The following is a 17,419-nucleotide window of genomic DNA, read 5'->3' on the forward strand; positions in this document are numbered from 1 at the left end:
CCGCCCGGACACGACCCCCGTGCGCCGGAGACCTGGATGTTCAGCTTCATTCCCACCACTAGGCCGCTGGGTGCCATGGCAGGGCAACGGACTGAGGAGACCCGGATGTGGGGCTTCATTCGCGCCGCTAGGCCGCGGCGTTCGGTTGCCGGGCAACCAAGTGAAGATACCAGGACGTTGGGCTCCACCACAGCGTCTAGGCCTCTGCCTTCGGTTGCCAGGCAACAGACCAAGAAGACCCGGATGTGGGGCTTCATTCCTGCCTTTAGGCCACTGGGTTCGGTTGCCGGGAAAGCGTGTGAGACCCGGATGTCCGGCTCCAGCAAGACTCCTGGGCCCCAGCCGGAAGATGCCGGGATGTGGGGCTCCAAACCTGCGTGTGCTGTACAGAAGCTGCAGTCCGACCAGAGGCCACGGAGAGGCTAGGACCCGGATGTGGACTGGGAGGGACCCGGATGTGGACTGGGAAAGACCCAGATGTCACCTATCTCTGGGTCCACTGAGGGGCCAGGACCCGGATGTGGACTGGGAGAAACCCGGATGTCACCTATCTCCGGGTCCACTGAGGGGCCAGGACCCGGATGTGGACTAGAAGGGACACGGATGTCACTTTCTTCCATGTCCACTGACCTGGATGTGGCATGGAGGAACCGGATGTCACTTTCCTCCAGATGCACTGATGGGTCAGGACCCGGATGTGGACTGGGAGGGACCCGGATGTCACCCTCATTCGTGTCCACTGACCCAGATGTGGCCTGGGGAACCCGGATGTCACTTATCTCCAGGTCCACTGAAGGGCCAGGACCCGGATGTGGACTGGGGGACCCAGATGTCACCCTCCTCCGTGTCCACTCTCCCGGATGTGGCATCAGGGACCCAGATGTCACTTATCTCCAGGTCCACTGGGGGACCCGGATGTCACCTATCTCCATGTCCACTGAGGGGCCAGGACCCAGATGTTGCGTGGGGAACCCGGATGTTATGTAAGTCCACGTCCATTAACCCGGATGTGGACTGTGGCAGGGACCTGGACATGTGCTGGGCAGGACCCGGATATCACATCCACAGGCCTGGCTGTGGCGTGTGGAGTCCCGGATGTCACGCTCCTCTCCTTCCACTGACAGGGTCTAGGACCCGGATGTGGCGTGGGGATCCCAGATGTCAGGTCCCTCCACATCCACTGAGGGTCCAGGACCAAGATGTGGAATGGGAACTACCCGGATGTTAGGGACCTCCAGGTCCGTGAACCCGGATGTGGGCTGGGTACTCGGATGTTAGGGACCTCCAGATCCATGAACCTGGATGTGGGGTGAGTACCCAGATGTTAGGAACCTCCAGGTCAGTGAACCCGGATGTGGGCTGGGTACTCGGATGTTAGGGTCCTCCAGGTCCATGAACCTGGATGTGGGGTGAGTACCCAGATGTTAGGGACCTCCAGGTCCATGAACCTGGATGTGGGGTGAGTACCCAGATGTTAGGGACCTCCAGGTCCATGAACCTGGATGTGGGGTGAGTACCCAGATGTTAGGGACCTCCAGGTCTGTGAACCCGTATGTGGGGTGGGTACCCGGATGTTAGGGATCTCCAGGTCCGGGAACCCAGATGTGGAGGCGAGTACCAGGATGTCACTTAACTCCAGGTCCACTGGCAGGCGCCAGGACCCAGATGTGAGGGGTTTGGACCCGGATGTGAGGGTTGGGACCCAGATGTGAGGGGTTGAGACCCAGATGTGAGAGGTGGAACCCGGATGTGGGCGGAGCGGGCACTCCACACCTTGGCTCCAGCTGCGCTTTGGCCGTTGGGGTCCTTTCCCAGACTCGGAGGCAATAAAGCAGCCATGCTGCTTCTGGATGGAATTCTTCCTCACTTCCGCCCCCCAGCGCAGGCCAAGCCCTCCTGAGTCCCTCACTTCCTCCCCAGCCCAGGCCACGCCCTCCTGAGCTCTGGCCACAGCCTACTGACCCACAGGCCACGCCCCCTGGGCACAGGCCACGCTCCCTGATGGTCCTGACTCTTATTGCAGCCCTCCATGTAGTTCTCGAGGTTTCCCTCCTCCCCTTCCTCCTGCCTCTGCCAGGCCTGGCAATTTCTTGGCTCCCAGCCCAGCAACTCCGGGCTTTTCCCTTCCTTCCCTGCCTACCCCTTCAGCACCACATCCTGTTCCTTTCCAAGGAACAAGGGGACTTTTATTTTGGAGGGGGGTTGTGGAGTTCTGGCTGCTGGAGTGACGTGGACATTTGAGCCCTGCGAGCTTCCTGGCTGGCAGGGAGAGCAACAGGCCCAGGCGCTGATGGCAGAGAACTGTGGATGTGAGTTCGTCCTCTGGGGAACACGCGGAGAGGTGTGGGGACCCGGGTTGGGGGGGCTTCGATTGCTTTTTGGAGCCCCCCCGGATGTCCCACCATGCCCCTGGGTGGGGCTTCAGGGCCCCGCCACAGGCCTGGAAAGACGAGGTGAGGGGCTGATGTACTGGTGGGGACAACAGCAGCCTGGCCCTGGGGTGGCCGGATGTTCCTCAGCTCTTCCCCACTTCCTGCTTCCGGCCTTCTCTTCCAGGAAACGGGGAGCATCATGGGAAGGACGCAATCCTGGGCGCCATGTTGGTCAGGAGAGGGCCTGGAGGGAGGGGGAGTCCTCCCATCCCTCCTCCCGTCCACCCATCCATCCATCCACCCATCCATCCACCCATCCATCCATCCACCCATCCATCCATCCATCCATCCATCCACCCATCCACCTATCCATCCATCCATCCATCCATCCACCCACCCATCCATCCATCCACCCATCCATCCATTCATCCATCCACACACCCATCCATCCACCCATCCATCCATCCATCCATAGACCCACCCACCCATCCATCCACCCATCCATCCATCCATCCATCCATCCACCCACCCATCCATCCATCCACCCATCCATCCATCCACCCATCCATCCATCCATCCATCTACCTATCCACCCATCCATCCATCCACCCATCCACCCATCCATCCAACCATCCATCCATCCACCCATCCATTCACCCATCCCTCCATCCATCCACCCATCCACCTATCCATCCATCCATCCACCCATCCACTCATCCATCCAACCATCCATCCATCCACCCATCCATTCACCCATCCATCCATCCATCCACCCATCCACCTATCCATCCATCCATCCACCCATCCATCCACCCATCCACCCCTCCTCCTCCTCTCTCTCCTCCTCAGGTCGCACAGCAGCTGCACAGCCCCACCCCTCATCTTCCTCCTCCTCCTCCTCCTCCTCCTCCTCCTCCCCCCTGGCCCCTGCGCAGGCCCCGCCCCCTCGCGCCCCAACTTCCTGCTGCTCTTGGCCGATGACCTGGGCCTGGGCGACCTGGGCAGCTTCGGGAACCACAGCCTGCGGTGAGCAGAGGGGGAGGCCCGGATGTAGGGCCTTAGTTACCCGGATGTGGGAGCTCAGATCCCTGGATGTTCCACCAGGAGAACTGTATAGACATCTAGTAACTCAGTTCCCCGGATGTTGGATGTTAGTATCGTGGATGTTGGATATCAAATCTCAGGATGTTGGATCTTAGTGCCCCGGATGTTGGATATCAGGTCCCCGGATATTACATGTTAGTACCCCGGATTTGAAGACCAGGTCCCCGGATGTTGGAGACCAGGTCCCCGGATGTTGGATCTTAATGCCCCGGATGTTGGATATCAGGTCCCCGGATGTTAAATCTTAATACCCCGGATGTGGGAAATCAGGTTCCCGGATGTTGGACTTCAGTTTCCTGGATGTTGGATGTTAGTACCCCGGATGTTGGAGACTAGGTCCCCGGATGTTGGATGTTAGTGCCCCGGATGTTGGATATCAGGTCCCTGGATGTTAAATCTTAGTACCCCGGATGTGGGAGATCATGTCCCCAGATATTGGACTTCAGTGCCCCGGATGTAGGAGATCAGGTCCCCAGATGTTGGAGGTTAGTGCCCCGAATGTGGGAGCTCAGGTCCCCGGATGTTAGATATTAGTACCCTGGATGTTGTAGCTCAGTGCCCCGGATGTTGGATCTTATTCCTCCGGATGTAGGAGCCCAGTTGCCTGCATGTTAGATCTTAGTGTCCTGGATGTTGGATATCAGGTCCCCGGATGTTAGATGTTAGTACCCCGGATGTTGGATATCAGATCCTCGGATGTGGGATGTTAGTGCCCTGGATGTTGGAGGACAGGTCCACGGATGTTAGATCTTAATGCCCCGGATGTGGGAAATCAGGTTCCCGGATGTTAGATGTTAATGCTCCGGATGTTGGAGATCAGGTCCCCGGATGTTGGAGATCAGGTCCCCGGATGTTGAATCTTACTGCCCCGGATGTTGGATATCAGGTCCCCGGATGTTACATGTTAGTACCCCGGATGTTAGAGCTCAGTTCCCCGGATGTTCCACCAGGAGAACTGTATAGACATCTAGTGGACCTCAGGTCCCCGGATGTTGGATGTTAGGTCCCCGGATGTTGGAGTTCAATTCCCAGGATGTTAGATCTCAGTTCCCTGGATGTTGAAGATCAGGTCCCCGGATGTTGGATATCAGATCCCCGGATGTGGGATGTTAGTGCCCCGGATGTTGGAGATCAGGTCCTCGGAGATTAAATCTTAGTATACCCCAGATGTGGGAAATCAGGTTCCCGGATGTTAGATGTTAGTACCCCAGATATTGGAGATCAGGCACCCGGATGTTGGATATCAGATGCCTGGATGTTGGATCTTTGTGTCCCAGATGTTGGAAACCAGGTACCCGGATGTTTGAGCTCAGGTCCCAGAGTGGATCTTAGTTGCCCGGATGTAGGCCCTCAGGTCCCCGGATGTTGGGCCTTAGATCCCCGGATGTAGGAGCCCAGTCCACAGATATAGATCTTAGTACCCTGGATGTGGGATCTCAGGGCCCCAGATGTTGGATCTTAGATCCCCGGATGTTGGACCTCAGGTCCCCGTATGTTCTTGGCTGTGACTCAGTTTCCCTCTCCCCCCACAGCACCCCGCACCTGGACGGCCTGGCCCGGGACGGCGTGCGGCTGACCCAGCACCTGGCGGCAGCGTCCGTCTGCAGCCCGAGCCGTGCGGCCTTCCTGACGGGACGCTACCCTGTGCGCCTGGGTTGGTATGGGGGAGTGGGACATCTGGGGAACGGTGGGGGCGGTGGGGGGAGGTGGGGGCAGGACATCCAGGGATCTGAGAGACAACATCCGGGATACTAAGATCCAACATCCGTGGACCTGATATTCAACATCTGGGGATCTGAGACCCAACATCCGGGGATCTAAAGCCCAACATCCGGGGAACTGAGCACCAACATCCGGGGCACTGAGCTCTAACATCCAGGAACTTCATCTCTGACATCCGGGTTACTAAGATCCAACATCCGGGGATCTAAGCACAAACATCCGGGGCACTGAACTCTAACATCCGGGGACCTTATCTCTAACATCCATTGTACTAAGATCCAACATCCTGGGATCTGAGGCCTAACATTCTGGGAACTGAACTCCAAGATCCGAGGACCTGACATCCACCATCCGGGGTACTAAGATCCAACATCCGGGAACCTGAGCCCCAACAGCCGGGGAACAGAGCTCCAACATCTGGGGATCTGAGGGCCAACATACCTGAATCTGAGCTCCACTATCCGGGGTTGTAAGACCCAACATCCAGGGAACTGAGCTACAACATCCGGGTAACTGAAGTCCAACATCTGGGGTCCTGATATCCACCATACAGGGCACTGAACTCCATCATCCGGGGATCTGAGGGCCAACATCCGGGATACTAACATCAAACATCCGGGGACCTGAGGTCCAACATCCAGGGAACTGAGGCTCAACATCGAGGGCACTGATGTCCACCAGAGGGAGGGGAGGACTACTCTGAGGATCTCAGGTTCAAATTCCTGAGACTCTGGGACTTCCCCCCTGAAACGCCAGGAAACCGGAAGTGATGCCATATTGGTTTCCCCCGGGGGCTCCCAGGGCTGGGGTCCTTTCCACCCCGGGTGCACAGGTCCCAGGCTATCCCAGACACAGCAGGCCTTCCGCCTGAAGGTGTTAGATGCCCCCTCCTGACCCGGGACGCCATCATCACTGACCTAGGGTCCTTCTCCTCTCTCTTGGAAGGCATGGTGACCACCAACGGGGCGCGCGTGCTGCAGTGGGCAGCCGTGTCGGGCGGGCTGCCCACCTCCGAGATCACCTTCGCCAAGATCCTGCAGGAGCAGGGATACGCCACCGACCTCATAGGTAAGAGAGAAGTCATCCATCCACCCATCCATCCATCCACCCATCCCCCATCCATCCACCCATCCATCCAGCCATCCACTCATCCATCCATCCATCCACCCATCCATCTATTCATCCATCCATCATCCATCCATCCACCCATCCATCCATCCACCTCCATCCATTCATCCATTCACCCACCCATCCATCCACCCATCCATTCATCCACCCACCCACCCATCCATCCACCCATCCATCCATCCATCCATCCACCCACCCATCCATCCATCCATCCACCCATCCACCCACCCATCCATCCATCCACCCACCCATCCATCCATCCATCCACCCATCCATCCATCCATCCATTCCCCTATTCATCCATCCATCCATCCACCCACCCATCCATCCATCCATCCATCCATCCACCCATCCATCCATCCATCCATCCATCCACCCACCCAACCATCCACCCACCCATCCATCCACCCATCCATCCACCCATCCATGCACCCATCCACTCATCCATTCACTCATCCATCCATCTCTTCCCCTCCAGGCAAATGGCACCTGGGCCTCAACTGTGAGTCCCCCACTGACCACTGCCACCACCCCCTGAACCACGGGTTTGACTCCTTCTTCGGGTCCCCTTCACCCTGATGGGGGACTGCCTGCAAGCGGAGCCCTCGGAGAAGCGAGCACGTCTGCAAGGGCCCCTGGACCTGGGGGCGCAGCTGCTGCTGCTTTCCCTGCTCTGCCTGACCGCTGGGAAGCTCACGGGCCTGCTGGGCCTGCGCTGGGTGCCCTGGGTGCTGGGCCCCGGATGTGGGGCCTTGCTCCTGGCCTGCACCTCCCGCCTCCTGGGTGTCTTCATCGTCCATGCCGACTGCTTCTTGATGAGGGATCACCAGGTCGTCCAGCAGCCTCTGAGGTTTGAGGCCAGCGCGGGGCTCTTCTTGTGGGAGGCTGAGGCCTTCATCCACAGGTCAGCCTGGGGTCGGGGAGGGGGACAGATGCCATCTACTAGATCTCTATAGTCAACTGGTAGACCTTAGATCCCCGGATGTACATCCAGTAGATCTCTATAGTCAACTGTCAACCTCAAATCCCCGAATGTTCCACTAGATCTCTATAGGCATCTGGTAGACCTCAGATCCCCGGATGTACATCCAGGAGATCTCTATAGTCAACTGGTCAATCTCAAATCCCCGGATGTTCCATCAGTAGATCTCTATAGACATATGGTAGACCTCAGATCCCCGGATGTACATCTACTAGAGCTCTATAGTCAACTGGTAGACCTCAGGTGCCCAGATGTATATCCAGTAGATCTCTATAGTCAACTGTCAACCTCAAATCCCTGGATGTTCCATCAATGGATCTCTATAGACATCTGGTAGACCTCAGGTCCCTGGATGTTCCATCTAGTAGATCTGTAGAGACATCTGGTAGACCTCAGATCAGACCATGATCGATTATTGGTAGTATTGATCAGATCATGATCGATTATTGGTAATAACTGATCAGATGATGTTCGATTATTGGTAATAACTGATCAGCTCATGTTCAATTATTGGTATTATCGATCAGATGATGTTCGATTATTGGTATTATCGATCACATCACAATCGAATATTGGTATTATTGATCAGATCCTGTTCGATTATTAGTAATATCTGATCAGCTCATGTTCTATTATTGGTCATATCAATCAGATGTTTGATTATTGGTAATAACTGATCGGATCACGATCGATTATTGGTATTTTTGATCAGATCACTATTGATTATTGGTATTATCGATCAGATCACTATTGATTATTGGTATTATCGATCACATCACCATCGATTATTGGTATTATCGATCAGATCAGGATCAATCAGGTCGGTTATTGGTGAGGTTATTGATGATGGGGGCGGGGTGTGACGTGGGTCCGCAGGCACCAGGCCTGCCCCTTCCTCCTCCTCGTCTCCTTCCTCCATGTCCACGTCCTGCTGGTCACCTCACCTGCCTTCCGGGGCCACAGCGCGCACGGCGCCTACAGCAACAACGTGGAGGAGCTCGACTGGATGGTGGGTGAGTGCGGGGGGGCAGGAACTGAGGCATGGTGCTTGGGATGGGGGAAACTGAGGCACGGGGGTGGGGTGAGTGGGTTGGGGGAAACTGAGGCACAGAGATGGGGTGAGCGGAATGGGGGAAACTGAGGCATGGGAACGGGGTCAATGGGTTGGGGTACACTGAGGCACGGTGCATTTGGGTAAACTGAGGCACGGGGACGGGGTCAGTGTGTTGGGGAAAAACTGAGGCATGGGGTTTGGGTAAACTGAGGCACGGTGCATTTGGGTAAACTGAGTCACTGGGCATGTTGGGGGTAAACTGAGGCACGGTGCACTTGGGTAAACTGAGGCACGGTGCATGTTGGGTAAACTGAAGCACGGTGCATGTTCAGGGTGAACTGAGGCACGGTGCATTTGGGTAAACTGAGGTATGGTGGATGTGGGTAAACTGAGGCCCGCGTATAGGGGTAAACTGAGGCACGGTGCATGTTGGGTAAACTGAGTCACTGGGTATTGGGGTAAACTGAGGCACGGTGTATTTGGGTAAACTGAGTCACTGGGCATGTTGGGTAAACTGAGGCATGGTACATGTTGGGTAAACTGAGTCACTAGGCATGTTGGGTAAACTGAGGCACGGGGACGGGATCAGCGGGTTGGGGTAAACTGAGGCACGGTGCATTTGGTTAAACTTAGGCATGGTGCACTTGGGTAAACTGAGGCCCAAATATAGGGGTAAACTGAGGCACGGTGCATGTTTAGGGTAAACTGAGGCACGGTGCACTTGGGTAAACTGAGGCAAAGTGCATTTGGGTAAACTGAGGCACAGTGCATGTTGGGGGTAAACTGAGGCCCGGTGAGCGTTGAGGGTAAACTGAGGCACGGTGCCTGTTGGGTAAACTGAGTCACTGGGCATTGGGGATAAACTGAAGCACGATGGAAATTTGTAAACTGAGTCACAATGCATGTTGGGTAAACTGAGGCACGGTGTCTGTTGGGGGCAAACCGAGGCACGGTGGATGCTGGGGGTAAACTGAGGCACGGACCCATTTTCCCCCCCCCCGCAGGGCGACTGCTGGCAGCGCTGGACGGCGCGGGGCTGGGGCGCCATACCCTCGTCTACTTCACGTCGGACCACGGTGCCTCGCTGGAGGCCCGGGCTGGGGGTGCCCACCTCGGGGGTTCCAACGGCGTGCACCGAGGTGAGGGGAAAACTGAGGCAGGGTGGGCGGGGCCTCCCACGCGGCCCGACCCCGCCTCTTGACCTTTGCCCTTCGCCCCCCCCTTGCAGGTGGCAAAGGCATGGGCGGCTGGGAGGGCGGCATCCGGGTCCCTGGGCTGGTGCGCTGGCCCGGGATGCTGCCCGCAGGGCGCCTGGTGCCTGAGCCCACCAGCCTCATGGACCTGTTCCCCACCGTGGTGCGCCTGGCCGGGACCTGGGTTCTGGCGGACAGGTAGGAGTTCGCCGGCCTGGGTCCCCACGGGGTGGAGGAGAAGGGGGGTCATCCGGGGCCTCGGGAATCCCGAGGGGGGGAGGCTGAGGCCTGCACATCCGGGTCTCTGGTTGCTCAGAAGCCTGCACATCCGGGTCTCTGAGGGCTCAGACCTGCACATCCGGGTCTCTGGGGGCTCAGGAGCCTGCACGTCCGGGTCTCTGAGACCCAAGACCCAGGACTCAGGCCTTGACATCCGGGTCTCTGGGGGCTCAGAAGCCTTTACATCCGGGTAACTAAGGGCTCAGGCCTGCAAATCTGGGCCTCTGAGCACTCAGAAGCCTGGACATCTGGGTCTCTGAGGACTCAGGCCTTCATATCCGGGTCTCTAAGGCATCAGGGCTGCACATCCAGGTCTCTGAGTACCTAGGCCCAGGTCTCAGGCCTGGACATCCGGGTCTCTGAGGGCTCAGGCCTGCACATCTGGGTCTCTGAGGGCTCAGGTCTGCACATCTGGGTCTCTGAGGGCTCAGAAGCCTGCACATCTGGGTCTCTGAGATCTGAAGCCTGCACATCCGGGTCTCTGGGGGCTCAGAAACCTCGACATCCGGGTCTCTGGGATTTCTGGCCTGCACATCCGGGTCTCTGGGGGCTCTGGCCTGCACATCTGGGCCTCTGAACGCTCAGAAGCCTGCACATCCGGGTCCCGCAGGGAGGTGGACGGCCGGGACCTGATGCCCGCGCTGCTGGGGACGGCGCAGGCCGCAGGCCACGACTTCCTGCTGCACTACTGCGAGGCCCGGCTGCACGCCGTGCGCTGGTTCGACCACCCAAGTGAGTGCCTCGACCTCCTCTGGGCCCCGGGGCAGGGGAGGGAGCTGCATGCATGCGCGCAGGGACTCGGATGCAAGGCCTGGGGGTGGGAGACCCGGATGTGGGAATCCCTGGATGTGGGAATCCTGGGATGTGAGGACCTGGATGGAAGGCATGAGATGGGAATCCCCGGATGTAAGGTCCCGGATGTGAAGTCCCCGATGGGAATTCCCGGATGTGAGGTACTGGATGAGAATCCCTGGATGTGAGGCCCCGGATGTGAGATCCCGGATGTGAGGCCTCGGATGGGAATCCCCGGATGTGAGGCCCCGGATGTGAGGTCCCAAATGGGAATCCCTGGATGTGAGGTCCCAGATGAGAATCCCCGGATGTGAGGCCATGGATGTGAGTCCCCGGATGCGAGGTCCCACATGTGAATCCCCGGATGTGAAGCCCAGATGTGAATCCCCAGATGTGAAGCCCTGGATGTAAGGTTCTGGATGTGAGGTCCCGGATGTGAATTCCCAGATGTGAGGTCCTAGATGGGAATCCCCGGATGTGAATACCCAGATGTGAAGTCCTGGATGGGAATCCCCGGATGTAAGGTCTTGCATGTGAATGCCCGGATGTGAATCCCTGGATGTGATGTCCTGGATGTGAATTCTCGGATGGGAATCCCCGGATGTGAGGCCCCGGATGTTACTCCTTTCTCCCCACACCCCCTGCAGGCCGCACGGTGTGGAAGCTGCACTTCGCCACTCCGCGCTTCGACTCGCCATGCTTGGGTGCCTGCCTCGGTTTCCCTGCCTGCGCCTGCTCAGGGCGGTGAATGACCCGCCACCTGCGGCCACTGCTCTTTGACCTGACGGCAGACCCGGGGGAGACCCGCCCGCTGCAGAGCCCGATGGCAACGAGCAGGGGGCCGCGGTGGCCGGGATGCTGCGCACGCGCCACCCCCTCGTGGCCCCGCCCCTCGCCCCTGCACACAACACCTGGAGCCCGCGCCTGCAGCCCTGCTGCGCGCCCGGACCGCTCTGTGCCTGCGACCACCTGATCCCCGACCTCTGACCCCGACCCGACCCCCAACCCCCAACTTCCCCGGGGCTACGGCAGATCCTGGCTTGCGCCTCTCACATCCGGGGACTCACATCCGGGTATTAAACATCCGGGTATACTCAAATACAGAGATTCCCACATCTGGGGATTCCCACATACAGACTCTCACATCCAGGGATTCCTACATCCGGGGATTCCTACATTCGGGGATTCTCACATCTGGGGATTCCTACATCCGGGGATTCTCACATCCGGGGATTCTCACTTCTGGTGACACATCCGGGGATTCCCGGGGAAGTATTTACACATCCGGGGAATCCCACATCCGGGGACTTTTACACCCGGGGATTCTCACAACCAGAGACCCTCACATCCTGGGACTTTTACATTCGGGGATTCTCACATCCAGAGACTCTCACATCCGGAAATTCTCACATCCAGAGATTCCCACATCCGGGGATTCTCATATCCGGGGATTCCCACATCTGGGAATTCTCAGACCAGGGAATTCCCACATCTGGGGAAATCTCACATCCAGAGACTCTCACATCCAGGGATTCCCACATCTGGGGATACTCGCATCCAGGGATTCTCATATCTGGGGATTCCCACAGCCGGGGATTCTCACATCCGGGGATTCCCACATCTAGAGATTCCTACATACAGGGATTGTCACATCCAGGGACTTTTACATCCAGAGACTCTCACATGCGGGGATTCTCACATCTGGGGAACTTTTACATCCTGGGATTTTCACATTCAGAGAGTCTCACATCTGGGGATTCTCAGACCCAGGGATTCCCACATCCGGGGACTCTCACATCCTGAGCCTCTCATCCCGGACCTCCACCTTGGGCCTCCCATCTGGGGCCTTTCCCCATCCTCCCATCTGGGGCCCTCTCACATCCGGGCCTATGTCCTCTAACTTCTCACACAATAAAACCTCGTGAGCACGGCACCGCACAGCAGGGTCAGGGGTCACCAGGGTCAGAAGCCGGGCACTGGCCCTGCCTTCCATTTCAGGTCATTTCCGGTTGATGCTAGGATACAGGGCTGGTCCCGCCTTCCATTTCAGGCCACTTCTGGTCGTTGCTAGGGTATAGGACTAGTCCCACCTTCCATTTCAGGCCACTTCTGGTCATTGCTAGGGTATAGGACTGATCCCGCCTTCCATTTCAGACCATTTCCGGTCGTTGCAGAATACAGGGCTGGTCCCACCTTCCATTTCAGGTCATTTCTGTTGGTTGCTAGGGTATTGGACTAGTCCCGCCTTCCATTTCAGGCCATTTCCAGTGGTTGCTAGGATATTGGACTATTCCCGCCTTCCATTTCAGACCATTTCCGGTGGGTTGCTAGGATACAGGCTTGGTCTCGCCCTCCTCCAAGACATCCCACCACCTAGATTCACACCTGATTGGCCTATTCCATGAAAGCCCCGCCCTCACTTTCCTAATTCACTTGTCATTTGTCCAGCTGTAAGACACGCCCTTTACCCCCCCCACAAATCCAACTCGCTGCTGATTGGACCTCACACGACAGTCCTGCCCCTAACTACCTGAACTCAGATTCAGATTGGCCCAGCGGGATTGGAGATGTGGGGTACCCGGATGTTGGACCACTCTAAGGGGGGGCGGTAGTTGGGTGGATGGATGGGTAGATGACCAGGCCTGCGACCTCTTCTCCTTCTGTGCCTGTCCCAGGGGACCCCAATGACCTCTCCAGGGATTGACCCAGATGGGCCTATAGCTCCTTATGGTGGTAGGATAAGTCGAGGTCGGAGGTCTGTGTCTCCCTAGGCCTAGGATGCATTGCACCTGCACGACATCTGGGTCTTCTCTGGAGGGAGGGACCCATTGGCTTCCCCGGGGACTCCTCCAGCCACGCCCCCTGCTCTGATTGGCTGACACGCCTGTCTCTCCATCCTTTGGCCCCGCCCAGGGAAGCTGGGGGTCCAGTCCCGCCTCTTCCTTGGGTGATATTGAAAGGCAGGGCATGCTGTCCATCATCCCTGGGTCCCGCCCCCTGCCAAGCCAATAGCTGGAGAGTCGATATGTGTGAAGCCACGCCTCTTCGTGGCTAGCTCTATGAACGCTGTGGGTGCCCATCACCCAGAGGTCCCGCCCACTAGTGAATGTATGGGCTCACGGGCTGTCCTTCACTTCCAGGTCCCGCCTCCTGGCTGTTGGAAGGCCACAGGGGCTGTCTGTCTCTTCCAGGTCCCACCCTCTGGCTGTTGGAAGGCCATAGAGGCTCTCTGTCACCTCCAGGCCCCGCCCAATGGCTGTTGAAAGGCCACAGGGGCTGTCTGTCTCCTCCAGGTCCCGCCCCCTGGCTGTTGTGTGGACATTTGTCCTGTCTGTCACCTTCAGACCACGCCCCCTTGTTGTATAATCATGTGTCCTGTCTGTCACCTTCAGGCCACGCCCCCTTTTATTATCAAGTGTCCTGTCGACTTCAGGCCACGCCCCTTGCAATTAGATGGCCACACAGGGTGTCATTTACCTCCAGGCCCCTCCTCCTACTCCGTCTTAGGTCCTGTCAAGCCAAAGCCCCGCCCACAAGTGACTGACTGGACACTCTAGCTGTCCATCACCATCCTGTCCCGCCCTGCGCCTATCTCCACACTGAGTAGGCACCAGAGGGGAAGGGAAACGCTGCCTGGGCACACGCAATGCGCATGTGCGGGAAGTGATTCCAAAGAGGCGGAGCCTGCGCATGCGCCATGGAAAGATGGGCGGGGCAGACAGGCCTGACAGTGCGCATGTGTACTTTACGTTGATTTTATTCGTCCCTCCCCCCAGGCTCCTTCTTACGCTTCCGCCTGCTGCTGGAGGCCCCGGGTTCGAATCCAGCCTCACACCGGGGCGGGGCCTGGGGGGGAAGGGAGGCACAGGCTACAGCGCCCGCGGGGGATCATGGGAGGCTTTGCCCCGCGCCCCCCCTCATCCTGGGAGGGGGCAGTTCCCACCTGCATCCTGGTCCGCAGCCCGGAAGCAGCGTCTGCGACATCCAGATTAGAAGTAGGTGATGGCGGTGCCCACCAGGGCCACGACCACCACGGACACGACAGGGGACACGACTCGGGCCAGCGCGCTGCCTGGAGGGGGCGGAACCGGAAATGGGGGGGAGAACACACCCAGGAAGGGGGTGGGGCGTCCCCCTGCAGCTTCCGGTCGGGAAGTGTCCGGAAACAGGAAGCGAGCCAAGGCGAAGGGGGCGGGACAAGGTTGCCTGACCGGAAGTGCTATCACAGCCGTGACAGGAGCTGTCCATGAACAGGGACAGGAAGTGCCCCTAGTCAAGACCGGAAGTTCTTGTGTACTAGGGACTGGAAGTCTCCATAGTCAAGACCAGAAATTCTTGTATACTAGGGACCGGAAATCCCCATAGTCAAGACCAGAAGTTGTTATATACTAGGGACTGGAAGTCTCCACAGTCAATACCAGAAGTTCCTACACACTAGGGACCGGAAATGCCCTTCCAATCAGGACCGGAAGTGCCCTTCCCATCAGGATCAGAAGTTTCTATATACTAGGGCCCGGAAGTCCCCAGTCAGGACCAGAAGTTCCTATATACTAGGGACCAGAAATCTCCACAGTCAAAACCGGAAGTCCCCATAGTCAATACCAGAAGTTCTTATACACTAGATACGGGAAGTTCCTCTACACTAGGGACCGGAAGTGCCCTTCCAATCAGGACCAGAAGTTCCTGTACACTTGGACCGGAAGTCCCCATAGTCAAGACCAGAAGATGTTATATACTAGGGACCGGAAGTCTCCACAGTGAAGACTGGAAGTTCTTACACACTAAGGACCGGAAGTCCCCATAGTCAGGACTGGAAGTTCATATACACTAGGGACCGGAAGTCCTCAGTCGGGACCGGAAGTTGTTATATACTAGGGACCGGAAGTTCCCAATCAGGACCGGAAGTTCCGATACTCTGGACCAGAAGTTTACATACTGTCAGGAGCGGAAGTTCTCATGCAGACCAGAAGTCCCAATACACGCCTGGGCCCAGATCAGGAGGGGACCGGAAGTGGGGCGGCCGAGGGGGCGGGACTTACCCTGGAGGGTCTCCGTGGATCACGTGTTCGTTGCCAGCACCTGGGGTGGATGGGGAGGAGAGACACAGCCCTGGGAGCTCGGCCTCCACATCCGGGTCCTTACATCTGGGTCCCTATATCGGGGTACCCACATCCAGGTCCCTACATCCGTGATCCCATGTCTGGGTCCCTACATCTGGGTCTCTACATCCAGGAATCCACACTGGGGTCTCCACATCCGGGTCTCTACATCCGGGTCTCCACAATGGGGTCTCCACATCCGGGTCTCTACATCCGGGTCTCCACACTGGGGTCTCCACATCTGGGTCTCTAAATCCAGATCTCCACACTGGGGTCTCCACATCTGGGTCTCTACATCCAGATCTCCACACTGGGGTCTCCACATCTGGGTCTCTAGATCCAGGCTTCCACATCCGGGTCCCTACATCCAGATTCCCATGTCTGGGTCCCTACATCCGGGTCCGTAAATTCGGGCCTCCACACTGGGTTCCCTACATCCAGGCTTCTACATCCAGGCCTGTCCATCCCCAGCCTCCATATCCGGGCCTCCCCCCTTCCATGTCCTCACCTCCTGTGCCTGGCGGGGGTTGGGGCTGGGGTGGAGGCTGGCGTCGGTAGGTAGATGTCTGCGGGAAGAGAGAGAGCGAGGGAGGATGGAGGCCGGCCTCCCCCCTCCCCTTATCCCCCTCCTTCCCCTGACTCCTGACTCCCCCTGAACCCCCTGACCCCGCTCACTTCCATCCCGACCCGGGGGTCACGGCCTGGGAGGGTCAGGCAGCTGTGGGCACAGCCCTGTGTGTCAGGAGTGGGCCATGCCTCAGTTTCCCCACCCTGGGTGGGCCTGCTGTGTGTGTGGGAGGACCCCACTCATCCGAGATGGGCTTCGGGATCTGCAGGCGAAGAGAGAGAGGGTGGTGACCCCTGACCTCCCCTGACCCCCCCAACCCCTGATCCCAAGGTCTCAGGGGGTCGCAAAGGGTCACATGGGATTCAGGCCCACAGCTGGATCAAGGCCCCACGTGAGGCCTAGCGGCCAGGGTGAAGCCATGGGGGGGGGAAAGGTGAGAGGTCAGGACTCACCGGTGTCACCCAGGGCGTCGGCGAGGTCAAAGTCGGCCTGGCTTGAGGGGGGAAGAAGTTGTTGGGGACAGACGTATGGATGGGGAGACAGATAGACACAGAAACGAACAGACAGACCGAGAGGATGACACACGGACAGACAGACAGACAAGGGATGGACAGATGATCAAGACAGGACAGACAGATGGACAGACAGAAGAAGCAGATGGACAGCCAGGTGAACAGACAGACCAAGAGGCAGACAGACAGAGAGGAAGACAGATGGACAGAGAGGAGACAGACAGATAGACACAGGACAGACAGACCCAGACAGAGAGACTGAGAGGCAGACGGACAGACAGACAGACAGACCAAGAGGATGACACATGGACAGATAGACAGACAGACAGAGCCAGAGACAGATGGACAGACAGACAGACAATGAGACAGACAGAGAGGAGATGGACAGACAGAAACATGGACACACACACACGGACAGACACACGGACAGGCAGGGGCCCAGACACAGACTGACCTGCAGACAGATAGAGACAGACAGATGCAGAGACTGAGGGACAGACAGACAGACAAGGGATGGACGGATGACCAAGACCGCATGGACAGACAGACAGGAGAAGCAGATGGACATCTAGGTGGACAGACAGACCAAGAGGAAGACAGACAGACTGCGAGGA

At 57.8% G+C, this 17,419-nt stretch overlaps 1 pseudogene; it reads left to right on the forward strand.

Moving 5' to 3' along the window:
• Positions 1 to 679: 679 nt before the first annotated feature.
• LOC122114013 lies at positions 680 to 11,613 on the forward strand (annotated as a pseudogene).
• Positions 11,614 to 17,419: the final 5,806 nt, after the last annotated feature.

This window comes from Dipodomys spectabilis, unplaced genomic scaffold (genome assembly GCF_019054845.1).
Source record: "Dipodomys spectabilis isolate Male_0828 unplaced genomic scaffold, ASM1905484v1 ptg000103l, whole genome shotgun sequence".
NCBI lineage: Eukaryota > Metazoa > Chordata > Mammalia > Rodentia > Heteromyidae > Dipodomys > Dipodomys spectabilis.